At 33.3% G+C, this 12,281-nt stretch overlaps 1 long non-coding RNA gene across 1 annotated transcript in view; it reads left to right on the forward strand.

Moving 5' to 3' along the window:
* The window catches only part of LOC119874672, a 73,115-nt gene that overhangs the window by 17,638 nt on the left and 43,196 nt on the right, over window positions 1-12,281 (forward strand). Inside the window, exon 2 of the long non-coding RNA XR_005371658.1 lies at window positions 5,567-5,664. This is a non-coding gene — a long non-coding RNA (uncharacterized LOC119874672). The remainder of the gene's footprint in view (window positions 1-5,566; window positions 5,665-12,281) is intronic.

Genomic DNA, 12,281 nt, shown 5'->3' on the forward strand with positions numbered 1-12,281 from the left:
TATGCTAGCCCAGTCTCTTGGCATTGGCAGCATATAATCTCTTAAGAAAGATGCTTTAAAAATGCTACAGTTAATAATCTTTAGTATTTTCCTAATACATATTTGCTTGTATAAAAGAATCAGTGTAACACAGAATATTGTCAACATGATTTCTTTGTAGATCTCAATTGTCAAAAGGTTTTTCTTCAGCAAATATAAAGTGAAACATTTATGCGGGATCCATTCACTGATTACTCTTTTCCAGTTATCTATTCTTTTATACCTACAGTTTTTAATTTCTGGGTTTTTCCTAATGGATGGTGTATTACCATCTTCCCAACAGGGTGGCTCTGGAGATGTGTTTGGCGATTTCAGTTACTTTATTTTGTAATCTTTTGATCACACACAATAGTATACTTCTTACATTTTTATTTTTTTCATTCAAGAAGAATTCTGAAATGAATTATGATTAACATTTGACAATACAGATTCCTGGTGCTCTAAAAATACTGATGTCCGTGTTTGCCTTTTCTTTGTATTACACATTATAGAACATAAGTAGATTTCCACGTTTGGAACATAAATGTCCTAAGCTCAAGTTATTTATGTTTAACAAAATATATCCACTGCTTACTGCTTTGTTTCACTATTTACCTTAGCAACATTTTTTTTCACGTGGTATTTATTATGTGAATTCAAAATGACAGATAGTTATATACTTTGTGGAATGTTAGCTGTCTGTCACCTGGGAATATAGCCCTTATTCTCATGTTTGCCATATGCTTTGTTGCCACAGATCTTTCTGGGTAACCTCAAATTAAACCATTTTCCTCCCTCACGACCTGTTGCAATTTTTTTTGTAATGTGAATAATTGTGATGACAGAGTTAATTTGTGTATGAAAATATGAGGGGAATAAGTCATTACACTTAATTCATATTAACTGTTAATTTTGTGAACTGGATAGTAAGAGCTAATGAATTTTATAATGTCAAATCAAAGCTAATTTCTTGAGTTGATCTTTTCAGTTTTTTAAAGGCTTAACATAGTGTGAGAGGTGGCTTAAATGTAACAATTATTACTTGATGATAAATTTAGAAGAATAAAATTGTCAATTCAAGGCATGTATATACTTTAAATCAAGATTTCCAAAGTTCTAAAATTTACTTAATAGATTCTTATAGATTCTACAGGATAAAGTTTCATTTTGAATATAGAAAAGGAGAAAAATAAGTACATGTTGAATTGTTCTCATTAAAGAAAACTTGATCTCAATAGTCAGAAAGAAACAAATAAAGGGATAAAGATGTTGGAAAAGATAAAAGTATATCAAAACACAAATTTTACTAATGGCTCTTCCACGAATAGCAATAACTATAGTCGGTACTGAAAAATGTCTACATAGAAGAAAAAGAATAAATAGATAACAATCATTAATATAGAGAAATGAATTATCATATAAAATAGGGCTTTTGAGAATTTTTCAACAGATTTTATTCAATGGCACTTTTGACCATGAAATGAAAAAAATAATTAAAGCATTATTAATAATACCACTTGTAATGTGGACTGATAAACTATATTATAAAACCTTACTGTAATACTAAGTAAGTCTAAATTCTTCATACTATATATTATTGGTTTCAAGTCATATACATATATATGCCTAACTTTCTGCTTAAAGCTGCCTAAACTTTCTAAAAACAACTTAATTTTTTTTCACCAAGGGCAAATATTCATTTAATAACTTATAGTTGATTTATTTATTATACATATCCTGCCTACTTTATATTCAATTTTCTTACTATTCAAATTTGGTCACAGTGAGAAATACGTTAGCAAAGGAAAAGTAAGAAAAACAAGAGTATTGCAGAGTTTTTCTTTCCATCCCAAGTTAATATCCTTCTCTGAATATTCTAGTTTGCATGCTATATAGACTATGTAATATTTAAAACAAAATTTCAAAAGCCCTGCTTTCTTAAGGACTTCATTTTTGAAAAAAGAGTATTTCAGTAAACTTTGTCCTGCTTCTGGAGAACAGAGCTCCTTTTTAAAATGCAGCAAATAGTTTCAGCATGATCTTTTCCTTTATGTTTTATTTAAAATGTTAATGGAGTAAATCCACAATTCACATAATTTATTTTGAAACACTTTTGTTCAGAATAATGCATTGTAAGAACAGTGATATACAGGCAAGTTCCCTTAAAGAACATGCATCAATTCAGTTCCCTTTTGAAGCATATTGCAAATGCCCTCTACCAGGGCACAGCAACATTACATAAATCATCTTATATGAAAAATTAACATGACATCAAATATTTATAAATATTAATGTGTATGTTAATATAACCAAAGCTGTAACAAACAATCATAACCTTGCCAAGTTTCCTAGGACAGGCGCCGCTGATAATGATACCCATTATCTCTGGAGGAACGCACAATTATGAAAGTTATACACAGGATGCTATGTTCTTTAGCTGCTTTTAAATTTATCCATTAAATGTCTACCTTATATATAATATTAACCCTGTAGGCACACATTCTTAAGAAACTGAAAGGCAGCTCATGTGGGTAACTATTTTTGAAATCATTTTTATTTAATAGTGTACCTGGAAAGTCCCTGATTTTTCATATGATTTTATGTGTAATTGCAGTATATGGTCTCCTACAAATAAATCCACTTGCATTGATTTCGTTAACATGCATTTATTACCACGTATGCATTTAAATGTATGTACGCGGTGCCTTGTTTAAGAAAGGTACCCTTTGTAAATATGGATCGGTGATTTGTGGCTCTGAAATGTAGTACCTCTAGCTCTACTCTACCCAGGAAAGCTCTCTTTAGAAGTGTTCTTGTGGAGAATGTGGTGAGAGGGATGCATTCTTGGGTTTCCCTGCACCGAGGGCTGTCAAGTCTATAGATAGAGTTTTTGATCAGACCCTGTGGGTCATGGGAATGGGCAGCCAAGCAAAGTTTTGTTTGGGATTCTTCTTCCAGATTCCACTCTAAGTAGGTATGGTTAATTAAGCTCATAAGCATTAAAACAATGTGATTTCAGATGAAAGAAAAAATAACGCCATTTATGTATGTGCAGGCTCAGCCAACAGATTCTCATGGGCAAAGCAAGAAGATAACTTTATTTTAGGGCGAATATACTTTTGTGTCAAAAATGTTTTGCTTCCCTGAAAGAGATGAGGAGCCTCCTGAATCTACCTGACTGAACCTGCACCCAAGCAAGGATGTTCTTCATTTTAAAACACCTGACTTCTAATTCCAGTCTGATCCCTTGATATTACCAATAGATTTTTTTTTTTTTTTTTTTTGCATGGTATTGGACCCTAGAGAGAATCTGCTTGATGTCACTTATGGTGGGGATGAGTTTAGCTGGGAGTGTGCTGGAGAAGTGTGGAACTGTATTTTCATTTTAAACTTTTTTATTTGGCTCCTGGGTCTGGGGTTCGGTTTAAGGCATTTTTGCTCAGGATAAGAAAGCTGACTCAACCTATTTTACTTTCTGAAAAGCTAACTATGGAATGAGGAATGTCTCAAGTGGTCAAAAATATCACTCAAAATTATCTTACAATTAAAGATGCATTTTGTTGCAAATCTTTAAAAATATAATTGATTTTAGATGGTATGTTAAGCCTAATACACATTCAGTACTAGTTATGTTAACTAAATAAGAAATCAATATTTAATAGGTATCATTCTTAAGTGGGTCAGAATTTTTAATGGGATGCAAAGAAAAAGGGTCAATTTGCAGAGTAGACCTTACTTTGTCACTTAGTAATTAAAAATTTATTTAGACATAGTCTTTCCAATCCCCCCAAATATTATCATATTTTGCTCTCAGCTATTTTATCCTTTCATCAACATTATCAAATCACTTCTTTTTTTGGTCATTATTCTAAAAATGCAGTTATTTCTTCCACCTTAAAAAAAAATCCAAACAACAACAACAAAAAGTCTCATCTTGATTCCCCTGCTAGCTGCTGCCTCTTTTTAATTAAATTTAATTAATTAATTAATTCATTAATGCTCTCTCCATAGGAAAAAAAAACCTTACAGGATTGCCTACACTTGATGTCTTCAAATGATCTCCTTATGTCTTCATCAAATGCAATCAAAATTCTTGCCTTTTCAAGAAACCAGTCTAGTCAAGATGACCAAAGATCTCTATGTTGCTAAATCCCAAGGTCAATTCTCAGTCTTCATTGTACTTGATTCTGCCTACAGCATTACAACACGGTTTACCACTTTCCTCTCCTTGACAGATTTTCCTCTTTCAGGACACCATATTCTCATGATTTTTTTCCTACTTCTCCGGCCACTCCACTTCGGGCTCCCTCACTTATTCTTATTCTTAATCTTGGAGTATCCCAGGGCCCAGTCCTTCTTCCTCTTTCTTTATCTTTCTAGACTCATATCCTTGGTGAACTCTCCAGTCTCAAGGGTTTAGTAGTATTAATATGCTGACATATCCCATATTGATATTTCCAGTTCAGATTTCTCTCTCTTTTTTTTCTCTCTCTCCCCTTCCCTCCCCGGCCTCCTTGAATTCAGATTCATATATGCAATTATCTACTCAGCATTTTTACTTGGTTGCCTAAATAGGTAATTTCAAATAAATATGGGCAAAACAGAACTCCTGAACTATAAAATCTACTCCTGCAGTCTTTCCCAGCTCAGCCAATGGCACATCCAATACTTTCAACTACTCTAGCCAAAACCTTTGGTGGTCCTCTCTCTCTCTCTCTCTTTCTCTCTCCTCCTCCTCTTCCTCTCCTTGCTCCTTGTCTTCTAACTTATAAGGAAATGATCTGTAGCTGTACATTAAAAATAAATACAGGTTTTGACCTATTCTAAACTTCCACTGTTATGCTGAGCCACAATAATCTTTTGCCTTTTATTATAATAGCCTCCTAACTATTCTTTGTATCTATATTTGCCCCTTTCTGTCAATCCTTAACCCAGCAACCAGAGTGAATATTTTAAAATAGAAGTCAGATAATATGTCTTTGCTCAGAATCCTGTGGGTACTTCTACATGTTACTCAGGACAAAAGCTATAGTCCCCATCATGACTTTTGAGGGCCTGTATGATCTGAAACTCTGTTGTCTCTTTGATCTCAATTTCTAGAACATTCCTTTTATTTTCCCCATTCCACTGGGCACATCCTAATCTTGCTGTTCCTTAAATACACTAGGCATGCTTGGCACCCTTCACTTGGTCAGAATCCATTTGACCGACATTTTCACTTCTTTTATCACTTCCTCAAAGTCTTTATTCAAATTTCTTTTTTTCAATTAGGCTTCACTTGACTGCCCTATTTAAAATTACAAATCAGTCTTCCCTTAACCACTGGTACTTTTGACCTCACTTACTTTGCTCTAGTGTATATATTCTTTTCACCACTCTTTATTATTTTATAACATTCCAGATAATCTACCTATTTATTTTATATATGTATATATACATATATACTCTACACCCATTTGTATTTATTTATTTATTTATTTACTTATTTGCTTGTTTGTTTATTTATTTATTTATTTATTTATTTATTTATTTATTTATTTATTTTTAGGTCACCTCCACAAGAATATAAGGACCATGAGGATAAAGATCTTTGTTATCTTCAAAGGAATATCCTAAACATCCAGAATGGAGACTGGCACAAAGCAGGTAATGCAATACATAGGTGTTGAATGAATCAGTTACTATTGTAGGATCTATAGATTCAACACAATCCCAATCAAAATCTCAGCAAGTAATTTGTGGATATTGACAAACTGATCCTAAAGTTTATGTGGAAAGGCAAAAGACTCAGAATAATCAACACAATATTGAAGGAGAAGAAACATCCTTGGAGGCCTGACCCTACCCAACTTCAAGATTTACTATAAAGAGATGGTAATCAAGACAGGGTGGTATCAAAATGGAGAAATAGATCAATGAGAATAGAATACAAAGCTGAGAAATCCACATAAATATAGTTATCTGGTCTCAACAAAGGAGCAAAGGCACTAAAATAGAGCAAAGAGTTTTTTTTCACTTGGTGCTGGGACAACTAAACATCCACATATAAAAAGATGAATCTAGAAAAAGTCTTATACCTTTCACAAAAACTTACTCAAAATGGCTCAAAAGACCAATACTCAAAAGACCAATGTGTAAGACACAGAACTACAGAACTATCCTAAAATATGACAGCAGAAAACCAAATGACCTTGCCCATAAAAGTAATGACTTTGTAGATACAACATCAAAAACATGGTCCATGAATAAAATAATTAATAAGCCAAACTTCATTAAAATGGAAAAAACAAAACAAAACTTGTGCTCTGTGAAAGACAACATCAAGTAAATGAGGAGTCTAGTCACAGACTGGGAGACAATATTTGCAGAAGACAAATCTGATAAAGGACTGTTATCCACAACATATGAAGAACTGTTAAAACTCAACAATGAGAGAATGAATAACCAAATTAAACACTGGGCAAAAACCCTGAATAGACACCTCACCAAAGAAGATGCACTGATGGCAAGTAAACATATGAAAAGATATTCCACATCATATGTCATTAGAGAATTTCAGGGGCATCCAGCGGGCTCGGTTGGTTAAGTGACCAACTCTTGATTTAGGCTCAGGTCATGATCTTGGATCCTGAGATCAAGCCCCATTTGGGGTTTTGTCTCAGCAAGGAGGCTGTTCCTCTCCCTCTCCCTCTGCTCCCCTTCCCCCGCCCCTTGGCCACCTTGCTCACTCTCTCTCAAATAAATGAATAAATCTTTTTTAAAAAGGAGAAAAAAATTACAAATGAAAAACAACAGTGATATACCACTATGTATCCATGAGAATGGCCAAAACCTAAAACACTGACAATAGCAAATGCTGGTGAGGATGTAGAACAACAGAACTCTCATTTATTCTGCTTCTCATCATGATTAATTTTACTTAATGAAAATATATGTTATACATCAGTTATATGCTCTATGTATGTACATTTATATACAGATATATGTTTCTTACTGAGAGTCACTTACCTTATTATGCATATATCATATAAACAATCTTTAGTGTCACCTTACTGCAATTTCCCCCTTGTCATTCCCACCCCAAGTTTACACTGAATTTCATGTATAGAATTTAATGGTACAGCAATTTGGATTATGGTTAGGGAAAAAGAAAGGAAAGAGAAGGGGGAAGAAGAGAGAAGGCATTTTTTTGACTGGTTCAAAAATTCCCAGGCTAAATTCCATGCATTTCACTCACAAGAACTTTTAAATTTCTTTCTTAGCAACTGCTTTCACTTTGTATCTTTCTAATAACTTTAGTTATACGGGTTTGAAAGGTGTCGTGGTTTAGGTAAGAAAATTAGAGAGTCTACCTCTAGGCACTAAAAATAACAAAGATATATATATATATCTTATATATATTTAATATATATATTAATATAGATATATATTAAAAGGAGACAGTTCTTCCAAAAAACTGGTTGCCTGACTTTAGTTAATATAAAGGGCAACTATCTGGACATTCTTCAGTATCTTCTAAGAGTGTCATTGTGTGATATTTGTAATGATGGCCCTGCATTCCTAGGAAAAGGTTACATTATGTATATAGCTCAGCATATTCTGGTTAAGAAATTTGGAAACAGTTCATTTAAAGAAAGCCCCATCAAAATGGTTAAATCACCTCATGATGTCTTCAGAGAGCAAACATTTAACTTTTACTCTCCTTTTCCTTCATCCTCTCTCCCTCTCTTCTTCCTTTCTCTCTCTCTCACAGACACACACACACACACACACACACACACTTTATTTTATTTATATTCCTTACTTAGTGTTTCTCTTGTCTCAGACTAACTTTGCCAGCATGGTGGCTTATATTTTAAGAAAATACAAAATTTAGTAAGATTTTTACTTCCTTGAAAGTAATCTAACATTTCTATTTATATATTAAAAGATGCCTTGGTATATATTCACTATTCATTTAAGTCCAGTCAACTCTCAATTACCTCTAGTAATAGAGAGTAAGGACAGAATGAATGGATGGAGTCTATTCTTAGTCCCAAAACACAACTTTCAATCTTTTCTCTGAGTTCCTTACAAGATAGCAATACTACCTTCCTTTCCCCTTCTTTGTAGACTCATTTCGATTGTAGAATGACCTTAAGAAAAACAACCCAAGGAAAAAAAGAAGCAAAGTACAAGATGATCTTAAATCTTCTCCTAAAATGAAGATAACAAATGAAATCTCTAATGATTTATCAAAGAAAACAAACTGGGATGATTTTTCAAATAATGTCTCTGGAAGTATGGGTCACGTCTATATAAAAGTTGATTGCTCTTTATTAAACTGTGCCAACTATTTTGCAAATCATAAAATCATCCTAAAAGCCAGCTTCTTAAAAGATAAGCATAAATGTGCCTTAACCTTGAGAATAGCAGTTAAGTTTTAAAATGTGAATATCATTATACATTTTATGATCTGCAGATGAAGAAGACAAGCAAGTCTTTATTTAATAACATTGTTAAATAGAATTAACAAAGTCTTACAAACATGTTATCCAGACTGTCAGTACTAGAACAGGCTTCTTAGCCTTTCTTTAACTAGCAATAATATTGGCCTTTTTACTAAGTGTGAACAGCATTTATCCAACGGGAAATCGATATCGAGCTGAAACTCCAAGGTCTTTACAGCTAATCCTAAAGAACATCACTCAGTGGAGATTCTGGGATGATGATTAGCATAAAGGCAAAACTGAAATGATTGTATAAAACAAATGTGCTCAAACTTGTATACAGTTTCCTGTATTTGATGATTACTGGACACTGAAGAAAATGGGAACCAGAACTAGCTTTTCCCTCCCTTGAAAATGTTCATTAAATAAGGAGTAAAATAAAATCCTCTCAGACACATAGATAAGTAGCTATAATTTAACACCTATTGTGCTGTGGGATGTCAATAGTCATTGATTACTTTCTTTGTGAAGACCCAATGAAATCCTATAAACTAGCGTTAACTTTGATGCTACAAAGGGTCAGAATATTTTAAAACACTGTTAGTGATGCTGTCTTTTTAAAAAAATTCATCTGATGAACCTAGTCAGATGAATACTAGGTACAAAAATCTGTGTTCCCCATCAGCTGATGAATTTGGGAAAGAGGGGCAAGTCTGTCAACATGCTTTAATAAACTGCTCCCAAAGAGAGGGCAAGGCAGTTCACCTGGGTAGAGAGTTCAAACTCTATCTGTGGTCATTTCAATAGAAACCCAAATACTTAAAAGAAAGGAGAAAAATGTATTAATTTTATTGATGTAAAGAAAGAAGAAAGAAAAGGAGGTAAGGCATTGTGTATCATGGATAGAATTTTTCTAGCTTTATAGACAGAACTTTTATTTTATTTATTTTTTAAATATTTTATTGAAATTGAGTTTGCCAACATACAGTATAACACCCAGGGCTCATCTTATCAAGTGTCCTCCTTAGCGCCTGTCACCCAGTTACCCCATACTCCCACCCTCCTCCTCTTCTGCAACCCTTTGTTTGTTTCCCAGAGTTGGGAGTCTCTAATGGTTTTAGACAGAACTTTTAAAACTGAGAAACTATATTATTTGTGACCCAGCCTGGGCTTTATGCGGTCTGGGAGACAAGGTGAATTTAATGTTAAATCTAGTAACCAGATTGTTAACTGGTCTTTCCTCTGTTATTATACCTTCTTGAGGCTGTCTGTTACAGCCAAATGAACTGGATCTTCTGACCTATACTGAATTACGCCAAGACTTCTTTCATCAAGAACTCTTCCAAACTCATTTTAATAAGGCCAATACTATGTTGGTACCAAAGCCAGATAAGGACACTATAAGTAAAGAAAACTACAGGTCCTAATGAATATAAATGCAAAAATTCCCAACAAAGTGGTACCAAATTCAATAACACATTAAAAGGACCACACATTATGATCAAATACCTGAGATGCAAGGATGGTTCAACATTCACCAATCAACAAATGTGATATGTCACATTAACAGGATGAAAGATTAACATTATATGAACATCTCAATAGATGCAGAGAAACATTTGACAAAATTCAATCTTATTTCATGATAAAAACCCTCAACAAATTGGGTATAGAAGAACATACCTCAATGTAACAAAAGCTTTATTGACAAGCCCACAGCTAATGTCATACTCAACAATCCCCTAAGATCAGGTACAAACAAGGATGTCCCCTCTTACCACTCTTATACACCATAGTACTGGAAGTTGAAGCCAGAGAAATCAGTCAATAAAAAGAAATAAAAAGCATCTACATTGGAAAGGAAAAAACAAAATAATCTCTAATTGCAGATGACCTGATTTTATCCATAGAAAACCCTAAAGACTGCCAAAAAAGTGTTAGGATTCATAAGCTAATTCAATAAAGTTTTGGGATACAAAATCAATGTATAAATATTAGTTGTATTTCTATATACTAAAACATACTATCTGAAAAAATTACATTCACAATAGCATCAAAAACAATAAAATGCTTGTGAGTAAGTTTAACCAAGGAGATAAAATTTTGTACACTAAAAATGATAAGACATTGATGAAAGAAATTGGCGAAGATGCAAATAAATGGAAATATATCCCATGTTCATGGGGTGGAAGCCTTAATACTGTTAAAATGTCCATACTATCCAAAGACATCTATAGATTCAAAGTAAGCCCTATCAAAATTCTAATGGCGATTTTTATAGAAATAAAAAAATCCTAAAATTTATATGGAACCACAAAAGACCCCAGATAGCCAACGCAATCTTGAAAAGGAAAAGCAAAGCTAAAAGCATCACACTTCCTGATTTTAAACTATAATGCAAAACTACAGTGAACAAAACAGTATAGTACTGGCACAAAATAAACCAATGAAACAGGATCAGGAACTCAGAAATAAACCCACATGTATATGTATATAATCGACAAGAAAGCCAAGATTACTCAATGGGGAAAAGATAGTTCTTCATAAATAGTACTGTAAGGCTGGAAATCCACATGTAGAAGAATGAAGCTAGACCCCTACTTTACATCATTCACAAAAATTAACTCCAAATGCATTAAAGACTTAAATATAAGACCTGAAACCATAAAACTCTGGAGGAAAACAAAAAACAAAAACGTAGGGAAAAAGAACCCTGACATAGGTATTGGCAATGATATTTAGATATGATACCAGAAGCACAAGTAACAAAAGCAAAAATAAGTAAGTGGAATTATGTCAAACTACAAACTTATCGACAGCTCAAGAAATAATCAACAAAATTAAAAAAGTAACCTACAGAATAGGAGAGGATATTTGCAAATCACGTATCTGACAAGGGATTAATATCCAAACTACATAAAGAGCTAATAGAAAAAAGAGAAAAAAAAACAAAACTAAAATAATATGATTGAAAAATGGGCAAATGATCTGAATAGATATTTTTCTATCTCTATTGGCCAGCAGATACATGATAAGATGCTCAACATCACTAAATGTCAGGAAAATGCAAATCAAAACCACAATGGGGTCCCACCTTACACTGGTTAGAATAGCTATTATCAAAAAACAACAAATATCAAGTGCTGACGAGGATGTGGAGAAAGGGGAACCTTCTTCCATCACGGTTGGGAGGGGAGAGCATGTGGTGAAGGCTGCTATGGAAGACAGTATGGAGGAGCTTCAAAATTTTTTGATAAAACTACTGTATGATCCAGCAATTCCACTTCTGGGTATTTATCTGAAGGAAATGAAAACATACTCCAAAGGACATCTGCATCCTTTATTGCAATGCATCCTTTCATTGCATTACTTATAGTAGCCAAGTTATGGAAGCAATCTGTGAATGGATGAATATGTAAAGCAACTACAATGTATATACATACAAATATGAATATTATTCAGCCATAGAAAAGAAGGAAATACAAATACTGTATGATCTCATTTATATGTGAAATCTTAAAAAAAAAGACTGAACTCATAGAAACAGAGAGTGGATTGGTGGTTGCCGGGGGAAGGGGGTTGAAAGGAAATGAATAATGATGATCTAAGGACACAAACTTCTAGTTACAAGATGCATAACATCTGGGGATGTAATGTATATCATGGTAATTATAGTTAACAATGGTATATGCTTGAAAGTTGCTTAAAAACTTAATTTGAAAAGTTCTCACTACACAAAACCTGACAACTATTGTTATATGAGGTGATGGATGTGTTAACTATTATTGTGGTAATCATTTTGCAATATATATGTAGATCAAAACAGTCTATACA

This window comes from Canis lupus, chromosome 16 (genome assembly GCF_011100685.1).
Source record: "Canis lupus familiaris isolate Mischka breed German Shepherd chromosome 16, alternate assembly UU_Cfam_GSD_1.0, whole genome shotgun sequence".
Lineage (NCBI taxonomy): Eukaryota > Metazoa > Chordata > Mammalia > Carnivora > Canidae > Canis > Canis lupus.